Below are 14,973 nucleotides of genomic sequence, written 5' to 3' on the forward strand. Positions count from 1 at the left end.
TGGATTAATTAATATTGTAACAGTAATTCTTCTGATAAAAGCAGGCTTTTCCATTCTATATTTAAATACCGGAAGCCATCCAAAGTATTTCCTTAGTGAAAAATGTGCTACTTTTATCATGAGAAAGTGCATACCTAGTGCCACTTTATCCCAGTTTAATTATGTTTTAATAGTTCTTCAACTTTCATCTCTTCAATTTTATCCACCCTAATAGGTAGTTGAAAAAGTCCCATCCAAACTCAAACATGGAAAATTCTAGCTTTCCTTTCCATTGCTCACATTGCATTAGTAGCAGCCACAATCACATCCACCCATTGCCATGGTATTTAATCTGTTAAACTATACCTTTCTGCACTGGCTGGTTTTGCATGCCAACTTGACACAAGTTAGAGTCCTCAGAGATGAAGAGGCTTCAGTCAAGAAATGCCTCCCTAAGATCCAGTTGTAAGGCATTTTTTCAGTTAATGATTAATGGGCGATAGTCCAACTCATGGTGCCATCTCCAAGCTGCTGGTCCTGGGTTCTCTAAGAAAACAGGCTGATCAAGCCATCACAAGCAAGACAGTCAGTAGTACTCCTCCACGGGCTCTGCATCACCTCCTTCCTTTAGATTCCAGCCCCGTTTGAGTTCCTCTCCCAGTTTCTTCCAACGATGGACTATGATCTAGAAGTGTATGCCAAATAAATCCCCATCTTCTCTGACTTGCTTTTTGGTCATGTTGTTCCGTGGCAGCAATAGAAGACCCAATGAAGACACTTATAAACTATTTTGGTATTCTTCCCTCTTTTTGTAATTTTTTTTATTGCTTATTTTATTTATTTACGTTTCAAATTTTATTTCCCTTCCCAGTTTCCTCTCCACAAGCCTCCTATTCCATCCTCCCTCCCTGTTGCCTCTATGAGGTTGTGACCCCCACCACACACTCCTGCCTCAGGGGCCTATCATTCTGCCATCCTGGGTCATCAAGCCTCTATAGGACCAAGGGTTTCCCCTCCCAGTGACGCCAGATAAGGCAATCCTCTGCTACATATCCAGCTAGAGTCATGGATACCCCCTCTGAACTCTTTGGTTATATTCATTATAAGGTTTCAGTATCATCTCTTACCTACCTATGACACAGAGCTCCTCTAATAGTTTAATTCACTCTATCAGTTCTTTGGGACAACTTCCCTCAAGAAATTAACTAAAAGTAGTGTGGGAATTCTCAATGAGATTTGTGAATGTTGCTTTAAGAGAGGCAGAGTTGGTCACTTGAATGGTTGTCTTTGTAAGGCTTTAGGAATATAAGGTGCCCTGAATAGAGCAGGTCCAGATAGAATCCTGGCAGGGTAAGTAGACTGTTTTGTGATAGTACTAATGGTTTTATTGTTGGTTGTACCTTGTATTGGTCCTGCTTGCTATTTAAGACCCCCAAGTTACCTTTTCTTCTTTTTTGCTGACTACTTCATGGAGACCTAATAGGAGCCCAGAGTTCCCTTAATTGCCCTCTACCAGCTATACTGTCTGCTTGGATGAGTCAGGGTCTTGCTGATCATTGATGTTTTTTCCTGAGCTCCCTACTTGGACAATATGCCACTGCCTCACGTACAATTCTCATATCCTTCTGATAAAGAAGACAGACAAGTTTCTGGACCTGCAGGACTCATTTACAATGGACCCACCATTCTATTCTTCTAGATAGGTTATCCTCCATGAACTCTGTCCTAGCCATTTCATCCTCATTAGTTTAGACATCTAATCTTTGGTTGTCAAATAGGCAGGACAATTTTAGCAGTCTGAAAGAGGAAGGAATCTTTTTTTTTTTTTTTTTTTTTTTTTTTTTTAGTTTTAAATTTTGTTTAACTTTTAAATAACTTAGACAGAACAATTACATTTTAAATGGGTCTTTGCGAAGACTCCAGCTTTAGGTATTTAAATGCCTGATAAATTTAGCAGGGAATATAATTGATTTGTTAGAATGTAAACTTGATATCTTTAAAGCCAGTTCTGGTAATGTTACTAAAACAGATCAGTATCTTAACAGCATCCTTGCCAGTGAAATGACATGTACATACTTAGACACATACAATCACACATAGTCACACTCATGCTCACATGTACAGATATCTGCATGTATGTACATTCACATGCATATGTATACAAATAATAAATATACAAATAAAAATTATAAGCAAAGCTTCAGAGCACCTTGGTTTTAAATGGAGGACTAGTTTATGGATTTGTATCCCTGTACTAAAATTTGATATCAGGAACTTTAACAATCCTTAAACATTTTTTTCTCTTCTTTGATAGCATGAGGCATAGCAACATTAGAAACAAATTCTCTAACCTATTACAAGACTTAAGTGCAAATTACATTTATGACACAGAGTAACAAGCTAAGATCCATGTTCACAGGTTGTTATGCTAAAACATTGTTGCTTGCTACTGGTTTTAGGCAGGGTTTATTGTTACTAAGGTTTTTAAAGGCTTTTCTGCATATATTTTGGTCTCGCAAGAGTATGAAAATTATAGAATGTTACATACCAGCAAGAAATGACTGTAATATAAAGGCTTTAATGATCTTGTATGAGAAATGGAATGAGAGTATACAGGGAACCAACTTCACTTGTCAGCCCTGCAGTTGTACTTGGCGTTAGTTTCCCTGAAGAATTGGTATATATTTTTTTCTAGTAGAATCAGGGGAGAGGAACATGGGGAGGAGAAAGAAGTACAAAACAAAGGAGGAGGATGAGAGGGGGTAGGACGTGGGGTCTTCTGAGGGCAGGCTGGACCCAGAAATTTGTAAAGGTTGTGAAAGAAGAGGTCCATCTGTGTAATGGAGCCCTGGCTCAGAATGTCCTAGAAGCACTGGTGTTGTTGCTTCAGGAATGATGAGAAGGTCTCAAGTTGTTTAATTGATAAATAAATAGCGCAACAAAACAACAAAACCTACATCTCAGGTTATGAAGACTGAATGTCGATTCTTAAGAATGCTTTCCAGAAGTAGTGGAAGAGACCCATAACACATTGTGGGTATGCACAGATGCATCATCTACCCAAGAGATAATGGAACTCAGATTGGTCTGTAAGGGACCAAGCCAATACTGCCTTGGCCAAGCTCAAGAACAGAGTCTTTCTGAGCCACAAAAGTGAAACCCAGTTTCCCTCTAGAGCCACCTTGGTTGCTGATCCAGAACATCTAGTATATATTTCTGAGCTGATCTTGAAGGAAGACTCAAATTGCAACTTGGCCACAAACAGGGTGATCTATCATGGGTAAGGACTTACTATATTGAAGAAGCAAAAGCCTCGGAAATTAGAAGTTTCTCAGATCAGAAAGCCTGACCTCATGGAGAGGCACTGACAAATACCAGATAGCAGATACACACTCTTCCTCCCACTCTAGGGAGCCACTGTGATACATGCCCTACATCAAACAGTCTGACAAGGTGACAAAGCTATGGCAAAGTATGCCTTGATAGCCAAACATGGTTGTCATGCAAACATTAAGGATTCAGAGGTCAGGAAGTGCAATGAGGAGATGTAGTGGAGTGGAGCCATGAGGGGGGCAGAATTGGCATTTCAGGTGGGTGGAAACTGACAGCTGTGGGGGAAAGACCCACATATACTTTGTTCCCTCCCTCGCTGTCTTTTGTGTTGCCTCCACTCAAATTATAAATCTGCCAGGCTGGAACCATTTAGTCTGCTCACCCACCCAAGAGAACAGCAGAAGGAGTAATTTTCCCCCTCCAAGGCAGTGCTAGTGTCTCCTTTTTGTCTCAAGTACCTCAACATGAGCTCACCATGGTAGGCAGCAGAGAAAGCTCAGGGATGTTCTAGTCCAGCCTTCATTACAAAGCACCACAAACTTTGTACTTGTCTACACCCCCACCCCAGGTTGAGCCAGGCTTTGATCTGGGAACAGTGTGTAGGGAAGGGTGAGGAATCAGGTATTGTGTGGAGGCCAGAGGGAGTTAAATTAAACTAAGAAGTTTCAGAGAAAGAAAGTGTTTGCATGTGCACACCTTATCCCACCTCCCTCTCTGGATGGAGGAATAAAAAGAAAGGAATAATAGAGACCCTTTACCTCCTCAGAGAGACACAGCAGGGAAGCAAGAGTAAAGACAGAAAAACAAAGATTAGGGACTTATTTCACCCAAAGAAATCTTAGCCAAAGTCACTGAAGTTGAAGCAAATGTGTTCTTTAATGGTTTGGGGGCAGGGGTTCCTATTATGGGTTCAGGGGGAAAAGAAGGAGAAAGAAGGAGGAGAAGGAGGAAGAGGAAGAGGAAGAAGAAGAAGAAGAAGAAGAAGAAGAAGAAGAAGAAGAAGAAGAAGAAGAAGAAGAAGAAGAAGAAGAGGAGGAGGAGGAGGAGGAGGAGGAAGAAGAAGAAGAAGAAGAAGAAGAAGAAGAAGAAAAGAAGACAGAAACAGTAGTTAGAAAGAAGTCAAAGAAAGTAGGAACTTACCTGACTTGTAGTCACCTTTGTCCTCCAAAGAAGCTCATTTAACATCTTTAGGTGGACCATCCACTTGCCATGTGAAGGGGCAGCCAGTTAGAAATGAATGTGACAAGACACAGACACAGGGGAAAGTTATCACAACAGTAAGATGGCTTGGTGGGTACAGGTACTTGCAGCCAAGTTTGATAATTCAAGTGCAATCCTCTAAATATACAAGTTGTCCTGTGACATCCAGTTGTTCACTGTAACATACCTGCTCACTCACACATGAATGGAGAGAAAAAAAAACCAACAGAGAAAAACAGACAGGCAGACAGGCAGACAGAGACAGAAAGACAGCAAGACAGATACGCAGGGACAGAGAACGAAAGAAAAAAAAAGTATACTGCGACAAGGAAGGAGACAAGTTCCTGTTGGAGTTGTCATAACTGAGAAGGGTTGGAAGGTTTTTGTAGTAGTTAAATAGGTTGTTACTCGGTCTATTTTGTGGGCCATTTGGGCAGGGTCAATATTTGAATAGGTGCCTTGGCATCTTACTCTCTTCTTGAGTCGTAAAGTTTATAGCCTAATTTGTTTTTCTCGAGACTGGCCATTTGTATAGGGGCCATAGCTCATTAGGAAGTCTGGCTGAAGATGAATGCAGACTGCATCCTGAGTCACCATATTGTGAGCTCCACTTAGTCAGGCCTAGTGATCAAAGTTTAGGAATTTTGTTTATAATTCTCAGTCTTTTATCTCTGCACAAGTTATATGAACAAGTGTGGGAAAACAGTAAAAGGCAGTCTGTGAGGTTCTAGTTAAGGGGGAAAGCAACTAGCAGTGTTTTGAGAGATGAACCTAGAGAAACAGAATTGAACCAAAGCATCCAAGGAGTGTTGATGCTGATTGACCAGGCCTATTGTAAGTGGAGAGGAGGCATGAAATGCTTGCAAAGTGGCATGGCTTGGGAAGCAGCAGAGAAAACTAAATGGGAAACAGGTTTTGAGTGTCTCACTCCGTAACCCTAGATTGAAAATGTTACATTGAGTTCTAATGTCAGACCTAAAGAGGAGCCATCTGGGGGAGATGGGGGAGGAGGAGGTTGATTTTGAAGATGAACAGGTCAAGTACATGACAAGTAGCCATTGGCTAGGTCATAGTCTTGGGTGTTGAAATCAGCCATGGACACAGAAAGCCCCGAGATCATGATGAAAACCATAACTCTGTGCCAGAGGCTTTGATATATATGAGGGTGACCGAAAGGTCATGGATAATTGAGAACTGACCTCGGTTGCCATGGTTCTCTAAGAACCTGTCTAATTTTGTCTGTGGGGAATTATGTCCTCTAAAGGTGAGAGTTAGTGTAGATAGCCATTGCAATTGAATGTGATGACAGTATTTATTACATATCCATGGCCCTATAATTTTATGTTTTGAGTAATTACTGAATATATCTTCAAGTTGGAGAAGAATTTCTTGAGGAGAGAATAAGCAGAGAAAAAGAAAACAAGTCTGAAAAGAGCTCCAGAGACCACCCGAAGGGGGATGCTGAGAGAGGTGCTTGTGACACCGTTGGGCTTCAGCATCAAAAAATTTGCATTGCTGTTTCCAGGGGTGGTCCATGAGAAAAACTGTCTGAGCCCAGGGCATTGAATAGGTTGGGTAAGCCACGGAAGACTGAAGCAGTACAACTAGGAACCAAGTACAGCTATTCATTCAAGTACAGCCTGACCAGACCTCACCTGAGATCAATAGGAAAGGAAAGAAAGGAAATAGAGTTCTCTCTCCAGAGGGACACACTGTTCAGGCTTCAGTCACCAGCAGGAAAAGTGGTGACACACTGCAGTGACTCAGAGAAAGTCACTGCCATAGTGAGCAAGCCACACAGCAGAGAAGACAGGTTGTGGTTTTGGGCTGGATCATGTTAAGGAAAGTGTGGCTATCGATGCCAGTGTTCAAGTCAGGGAAAGGAGGAGTGAGCAAGGCTCTGCAGTTAACTCCATAGTGCTCACCCTATTTCCTTTGTGTAGGCCCATGCACTCACCCTATTTTCTGTTTGTTTGTTTGTTTGCTTGCTTGCTTGTTTTTAAACTCCTTTTCCCTTCTCCCACCTGTTCCATCACTGCCTTGCCACTGCCTTCTTACTTCTGAGGACAATGTTTTCTTTAATGGCTCCTTTGCATGCCCATCCCCTAATCTTCTGTCATGTGTTGCCTGGTCCCCTTCCTCTGTGTTTTCTTACCCTACAGGACGTGCTGCTTTGTGATTGCATTTTCTTTACTAGACTCTGGACTTTTATTGGACAGCATCTCGTTAAAAGTATCTAGACATTAACTCAGTTTTAGTTCAATAATAATTAATTTGGATACCGAAAAGGATATTAAATTAGGAGAGAAAACTTGGATAGAGCCAGGCTCAACAAGATTTACCTGGGAAGATGTGATGAGACAGACTCATGATACCTGAGCACAGGTAATCAACTTGTGGCAGAATGTAGGTTAAAATAATTGGGCTAATTTAGTTATGATCTAATGAGAGTAGAGACTAGCTATATGGCCAAGATATTTGTAAATACATTTTGAGTCTGAGTCATTTCTGGCAGCATAGGCCTGGGAGGAAGAACCAGGATTTAACTTCTACAAATAGTACCCACCTTAACAATTAGAACCCAAGCTTACACCCTAAAAAGGCCAGGTAAAAGGCAGGCAAATATCAAATAACTAGTTTTCTAATTAACAGCATATTTTATAATAATTTTTTCATTGATTTAAGTTTTATTGCACTATGATGATACATAATTGCACTAAGATACATAATTTCAATTTATCTGAATTTGTTAACATTTAAAAACATATTTTGAGCAAATAGATTTACATCACATTCTTCTTTCCCTTTTGTGCCCCAACCCTTCCCGGAGAGCCCCTCTTTAAAAGCTGCAATACCTTTCGTTTTTTTATCACAGTCTTTAAAATTTATAAAATACTGTAAAAATACAAATGAGTATTATAAAAGTTGTTTGATATAAAACAATCAATTAAATAGTTTTATGTAGATATTTGTTTATAACAATATTGAAAATATATACGTTTTTCTCAATATAAATTTCAAATAACTCCAAATATATTGACTGTGTGATATTTTAAAAATAATATATCACTATTAGTTTTTTTAGTGAACATAAATTGATAAAGTCTTTTTGTTTGTTTTGTTTTTAGTAAAGCTTAAAATCTTGGCTCATCCTATGGTATAAACACAAAATAAAAACAGTTTTTGGACATTGGAGTTCATTGTAATAAGGCTGTATTTGAATGTCCCTCAAATCACCAAAGGATTTTATCTTCATAGTAGATAAGCTAAGAGTTGATAGTTCTGCTGTGCCAATGAATGAATTATAGGCATGATTTTTGGATACAAACTTCCTGCTATGGTCAAAGCTATTTGACTTGAGTGATTGTCATCATTCTCAGCCCACAGGGAACAGGTTACATTCATTTAAGAAATGGTGTGTGTATTTAGATGGTCTATCCATGAAGTTATTCATCAACTCTTTCAATGAACAATGGTTCAGCTTGGAGGGTGGCACAGACATTGGGTAAGGATAAGGTTCTGGTTCATTGACTGTGATGATTTTGAAAAGCATTCATCTCAGAATATGAGTAACTTAAAAAGTCCTCTTCTTCAAAATTGATACAATAATTATAAATATCAAGCAAAGTCTTCAGTCTCACTCTTTGCTGTTCTCTTACAAGCCACCTCCCAAATTGTTTACATTTCTATTGGCTGTATAAATAACTTTGAAATATGTTAGTTGTTCTGAAAACCATAGTATAGTATAAAAATATCAAATAAACTATCCTACTAATGGACTGAGATAGGAAAAGCATCATTTCAAGACCATTATGTGACACACAGCAAGACTCTGTTTTGTGCAAACAAACATAAAGTGTATATGGATTGTACAATATTAGACCTATTTCTCCCATTACCAAATTAGAGAGACCATGGGATGACAGCCAACAAATTTCTAATACCTTATATTTTTGAATTTCAATGTTGGTAGTATTAATTTTCATATTAAAAGATATTAAGGAAAAGTAATTGTTACTTCCTGTTAATTTTCTTGTTAGAGGTAGAATTATGTTTGCATGTGTTTGTTGAAAGATTACTTTCTTGCTTCTAGGGTGTAGTTTCACTCCTTGTGTTGGTGTTTTTCATCTATTATCATTTGTAGGGCTGGATTTGTGGAAAAATATAGTGTAAATTTGGTTTTGTCATGGAATATCTTGGTTTCTCAGTCTATGGAGATTGAGAGTTTCTCGAGGTATAGTAGTCTGGGCTGGCATTTGTGTTCTCTTAGGGTCTGCATGACATCTGCCCAGGATCTTCTAGCTTTCATAGTCTCTGGTGAGAAGTCTGGTATAATGCTGATAGGTCTGCCTTTATATGTTACTTGACATTTTTCTCTTACTGCTTTTAAAATTCTTCCTTTGTTTAGTGCATTTGGTGTTTTGATTATTATGCGACAGGAGGAATTTCTTTTCTGGTCTAAGCTACTTGGAGTTCTGTAGGCTTCTTGTATGTTCATGGACGTCTCTTTCTTTAGGTTAGGGAAGTTTTCTTCTATAATTTTGTTGAAGGTATTTACTGGCCCTTTAAGGTGGGAATCTTCACTCTTTTCTATGCCTATTATTCTTAGCTTTGGTCTTCTACTGTGTCCTGGATTTCCTGGATGTTCTGGATTAGAAGCTTTTTGCTTTTTGTGTTTTCTTTGACTGTTGTGTCAGTGTTTTCTATGGTATCTTCTGCACCTGAGATTCTCTCTTCTACCTCTTGTATTCTGTTGGTGATGCTTGCAAGTATGACTCCTGACCTTTTTCCTCGGTTTTCTAACTCTAGGGTTGTCTCCCTTTATGATTTCTTTATTGTTTCTAGTTCCACTTTTAGATCCTGGATGGTTTTTGTTCCTTTCCTTTGCCTGTTTGATTCTGATTTCCTGTAACTCTTTAAGGGATTTTTGTGTTTCCTCTTTAAGGGCTTCTGGCTGTTTACCTGTGTTCTCCTGTATTACTTTGAGGGAATTATTTATGTTCTTAATGTCCTCTATCATCATCATGAGAAGTGATTTTCAATCTGAATATTACTTTTATGGTGAGTTGGCTATCCAGGTCTTGCTATGGTGAGAGAATTGGGTCTGATGATGCCAAGTACCCTTGGTTTCTGCTGCTTATGTTTTTATGCTTGCCTGCCATCATCTGATTATCTCTAGTGCTACTTGCCCTGGCTATGTCTGACGGGAGCCTATCCTTCCTGTGATCCTGGTTGTGTCAGAACTCCTCTGAATCAAGCTGTCTCTGGGATCCCGTGATTCTGGGATCCTGTGATCCTGAGATTCTGGGTGTGTCCAAGCTACTAGGAGTCAAGCTGCCTTTGGGACCTTGGGATTCTGGTGTGACCAAGCTCCTGGGACCCTGTGATCCTCTGATCCTGGGCATGTTAGTGCACCTGAGAGTGGAGGTGTCCTCTGCCTCTGGGTGTTGTGGGGCTGGCTGCAGAGTTTGTGCCCTAGGTCTGCTCAGAGTGCCACCCCAAACAGACCAGAAGCTTATAATAATTTTCAAAAGAACTTCAACAAAGCATTCATTTAAATAAAATGAATGCTAAATGTCACAGAGGGATTTACAAGTACTAAAAACACATTGGCATTTGTTGTGTCACAGACGTTCCCATTGGATTATAAATTAAAATACACGGATCTTGGCCTGGTCATCTGCCCCCAGCTTCCTGATGTAATCTCTAGTAAAATTTGTAGAAATCTTCATCAGAAAAGCAATATTTGTTCTCAAATGCTTGCAAAGGAGGACACTGGGATGGTGGTTTGTCTTTCCAACTCACTCTCTAAAGGCCAGTGGGAGCTGGGCCATCAGTATAAACACAGTCCTGTGAATTGGCCACCAGAAGGTCTCTTGACACAGCAGTGTCTCTCTTTCTTGGTCAGGTCAGACAGTGCCATAAAGAGACTCTGAATAGAAAGCATCTCCCTAACAATCTAGTTGTTGTTGAAGAACCTAGCTGGAATAGAGTGTACAAAGAAGGCTAGGTGTGAGAACTTGAAAGGACAATGATTTGACATGTCTTTTTAAATTTTTATTTAATCATTTTTTATAGTCCAGATTTTATCCCCCTCTGGCTCCACCCTCTGACTGTACCACATCACATAACTCCTCCCCCACAGCTGTCTCCATGAGGATGTCCCAATGCCCACAGCCCCCACTCCACCAGATCTCCACACTCTCTGGGGCCTCCAGTCTCTTGAGGGTTAGGTATATATCATCTCTGAATGAACACAGACCCTGACGTTCTCTGCTGTATATGTTTTGGGGGCCTCATATCAGCTGTTGTATGCTGCCTGTTTGGTGGTCCAGTGTTTGAGAGATCTCGGGGAACCAGATTAATTGAGAATGCAGGTCCTCCTATAGTGTTGCCCTCCTCCTCAATTTCTCCCTGCTTTTCCCTACATCAACCACAGGGGTCAGCATCTTCTGTACATTGGTTGGGTGCAAATATCTGCATCTGACTCTTTCATCTGCTTGTTGGGTCTTTTACAAAGCAGTCATGATAGGCCCCCCTTTTTATTTTAATTAGGTATTTTCTTCATTTACATTTCTAATGCTACCCCAAAAGTCCCCCATATCCTCCCCCCCCCACTCCCACTTCTTGGCCCTGGCATTCCCCTGTACCGAGGCATATAAAGTTTGCAAGACCAATGGGCCTCTCTTTCCATTGATGGCCGGCTAGAGACACGAGCTCCTGGAGGTACTGGTTAGTTCATATTGTTGTTACACCTATAGGGTTGCAAACCCCTTTAACTCCTTGGGTACTTTCTCTAGCTCCTCCATTGGGGGCCCTGTAATCCATCCAATAGCTGACTGTGAGCATCCTCTTCTGTGTTTTCTAGGCCCTGGCATAGCCTCACAAGAGACAGCTATATTAGGGTCCTTTCAGCAAAATCTTGCTAGTGTGTGCAATGGTGTCAGTGTTTGGAGGCTGATTATGGGATGGATCCCCCGGTAAGGCAGTCTCTAGATGGTCCATCCTTTTGTCTCAGCTCCAAACTTTGTCTCTGTAACTCTTTCCATGGGTGTTTTGTTCCCAATTCTAAGAAGGGGCAAAGTGACCACACTTTGGTCTTTGTTCTTCTTGAGTTTCATGTGTTTAGCAAATTGTACCTTATATCTTGGGTATCCTAAGTTTTTTGGCTAATATCCACTTATCAGTGAGTACATATCATGTGAGTTCTTTTGTGATTGGTTTACCTCACTCAGGATGATGCCAACCAGATCCTTAATCATCAGGGAAATGCAAATCAAAACAACCCTGAGATTCCACCTCACACCAGCCAGAATGGCTAAGATCAAAAATTCAGGTGACAGCAGATGCTGGCCTGGATGTGGATAAAGATGAACACTCCTCCATTGTTGGTGGAATTGCAAGCTTGTACAATCACTCTGGAAATCAGTCTGGCGGTTCCTCAGAAAATTGAACATAGTATTACTGGAGGATCCCACAATACCTCTCCTAGACATAAATCCAGAATATGTTCTAACCAGTAAGAAGGACACATGCTCAACTGTGTTCATAGCAGCCTTATTTTTAATAGCCAGAAGCTGGAAAGAACCCAGATAGGCCCATGTTTGTGAGCACACCATAGTCTCAGTAATAGTGTCAGGCCTTGGAGCCTCTTCTTGAGCTAGATCCCAATTTAGGCCTGTTGCTGGACCTCCTTTTCCTCAAGCTCGTCTCTATTTTTGTCTATGCAGCTCATGCATGTCCTTTTGGGTCTGAGTTACATCACTCAGGATGATATTTCCTAGCTCCATCCATTTGCCTGCAAATCTCATGATGTCCTCATTCTTTTTTGTTGTTTTTGTTGTTTTTTGAGACAGAGTTTCTCTGTGTAGCCCTGGCTGTCCTGGAACTCACTCTGTAGACCAGGCCGGCCTCGAACTCAGAAATCCACCTGCCTCTGCCTCCCAAATGCCAAGATTAAAGGCATGCACCACCACCACCTGACTGATATCCTCATTCTTAATAGTTAAGTAGTACTCCACTGTGTAAATGAACCACATTTTCTGTATCCATTCTTGTGTTGTGGGACATCTGAGTTGTTTCAAGCTTCTGGCTATCACAAACAAGGCCACTATGAACATAGTGGAACATGTGTTCCTGTGGCATGGTGGGCCATCTTTTGGGTATATGCCCAAGAGTGGTATAGCTCAGTCTTCAGGTAGATTTATTTCCTTTTCCATTTTACAGAGTGGTTGTACCAATTTGCAATCCCACCAACAATGGAGACGTGTTCCTATTTATCCACATCCTTGCCAACATGTGAGGTCACCTGAGGTTTTTATCTTAGCCATTCTGATTGGTGTTCTTCAAGGACATAGAAAGAACAATTCTCAAATTCATCTGGAAAAGCAAAAACCATTCTTAACAATACAAGAATTTGGGGTGGGAGCTGGAATCACTATCCCTGACCTCAAGCTATACTATGGAGCAATAGTGATAAAAACTGCATGGTATTGGTACAGAGATAGACATGTTGATCCATGTAATAGAATTGAAGATTCATAAATAAAACCACACACTTATGTACACTTGATCTTTATCAAAAAAGCCTAAAATGTGCAATGAAAAAAAGAAAGCATCTTAAATAAGTGGTACTTGTCTAACTGGTAGTCTGTATGTAGAAAACTGAAAATAGATCCTTTTTTGTCACCTTGCACAAAGATCAAATCCATATGGATCAAGGACCTCAACCTAAAACCAGATACACTGACTCTAATAGAAGAGAAAGTAGGAAAGAGCCTTGAACTCATTGACATGGGGAAATTTCCTAAACAGAACTCCAAAAGCTCATGCTATAAGATCAAGAATTGATAAATGGGCCGGTTGGTGGTGGCGCACGCCTTTAATCCCTGCACTTGAGAGGCAGAGGCAGACGGATTTCTGAGTTCGAGGCCAGCCTGGTCTACAGAGTGAGTTCCAGGACAGCCAAGGCTACACACAGAAACCCTGTCTCAAAAAACAAAAACAAAAACAAAAACAAAAACAAACAAACAAAAAAAGAATTGATAAATGGGACCTCATGAAATGGGAAAGCTTCTCTAGGGCAAAGGTCATAGTCAATAAGACAAGCTAACAATCTACAGATTGGGAAAGTATCTTCACTAACCCCACATCCAACGGAGGGCTAATAATGCAAAATATATACAGAACTCAAGAAGCCAATCACCAAAAAAACCTAAACAACCCAATCAAAAAAATGGGTATTAAACTAAACAGAGAATTCACAACAGAGGAATCTCGAATGGCTAAGCAGCACTTAAAGAAATGTTCAAAGACCTTAATGATAAGGGAAATGCAAATCAACGTTCCCCTGAGATTCCACCTCATACCAGTCAGAATGATTTGACACTTCTAAGGAGAAAAAAGGAACCTGTGAAGAATTAGTCAATCAGAAGAGGATAGGGAAGAAGATGTGCTGGAAAGTTCAGGAAGAGACTGCTAATGGTAGTGAGATACTGCCAGGACAGGAGCTTTGGGATGAATGTGGACAGCACAAAATGTCTTCAGGGACCATTAAAGTACTCTGGGGACAATGATGATTCTGCATCTCAATAAACACATTAACTACAACTAAATTGTGTACTTGCAGATAATTTTTAAAAAATGAAAAATAGAGCAAAATAAAATATACTGGAACATGGAAATCCAAAAGGGTACATGGAATAGGAGAGAGAGTGAAGACTTCTAGAAAGGCCATGATGCTTGGTGATAAAGAAGCCAGCACAGAGCTTTAAACATGTTTCAATAAAATAGTCACCCCTGTCTCCTCTTTCTGCATCAGAGAAATGTGAGTCTCTAAGATTACCCCTTCTCTTCCCGTTGGCCGACTGTATACTGATTCTGGTAGTCCAGGGATGTGTTCAGATCTCATTAGCTAAAAAGCCATCCTGGATAGGCTTCTGACATCCCTAACATGTGTTCATGCTGTGATGAAGCATAACTCTGCCTCTCTTGCTGCTGTGGTGAAAGCAACCTGACCACAGAAGGTCAGTTTAGTTGATGTGATTTTCATCACACATGTCATCCCTAGTGTCTCTAAGTAGAGCTGGGATCACCATCATTGAATACTGGATAATAGATTTCTTTGTGAGGCTAATTGCCATGTTATCTTCCTTGCTGTTTGGCAGATCACTGACAGTATTGACGTAATGATTCCGCACCAACTACATGCTTTCTTTTAGCCACATTTATTGGGTTTTAAGATGAAGAGGTTTAAAACACAGAACAAACTCAATGTTAACTTTGGAGTATCTTTTGGTTATGATTTTGTTTTTTGGGGGAAGAGATTGCATAATACTTTGAGTATTATTTTCTTTGCTCCTTTCTTTCTTCCTTCCTTCCTTTCTCTCTGTCTCTCTCTCTCTCTCTCTCTCTCTCTCTCTCTCTCTCTCTCTCTCTCTCTGTCTCTCTCTCTCTCCCTCC

At 40.4% G+C, this 14,973-nt stretch overlaps 1 protein-coding gene across 12 annotated transcripts in view; it reads left to right on the forward strand.

The window, feature by feature from the left end:
* Positions 1-14,973, forward strand: part of Macrod2 (mono-ADP ribosylhydrolase 2) — a 1,997,664-nt gene that overhangs the window by 1,399,524 nt on the left and 583,167 nt on the right. The gene's annotated exons all lie outside the window — the stretch shown is intronic.

The sequence above is a fragment of the Mus musculus genome, chromosome 2 (assembly GCF_000001635.26).
Source record: "Mus musculus strain C57BL/6J chromosome 2, GRCm38.p6 C57BL/6J".
NCBI classification, from domain to species: Eukaryota; Metazoa; Chordata; class Mammalia; order Rodentia; family Muridae; genus Mus; species Mus musculus.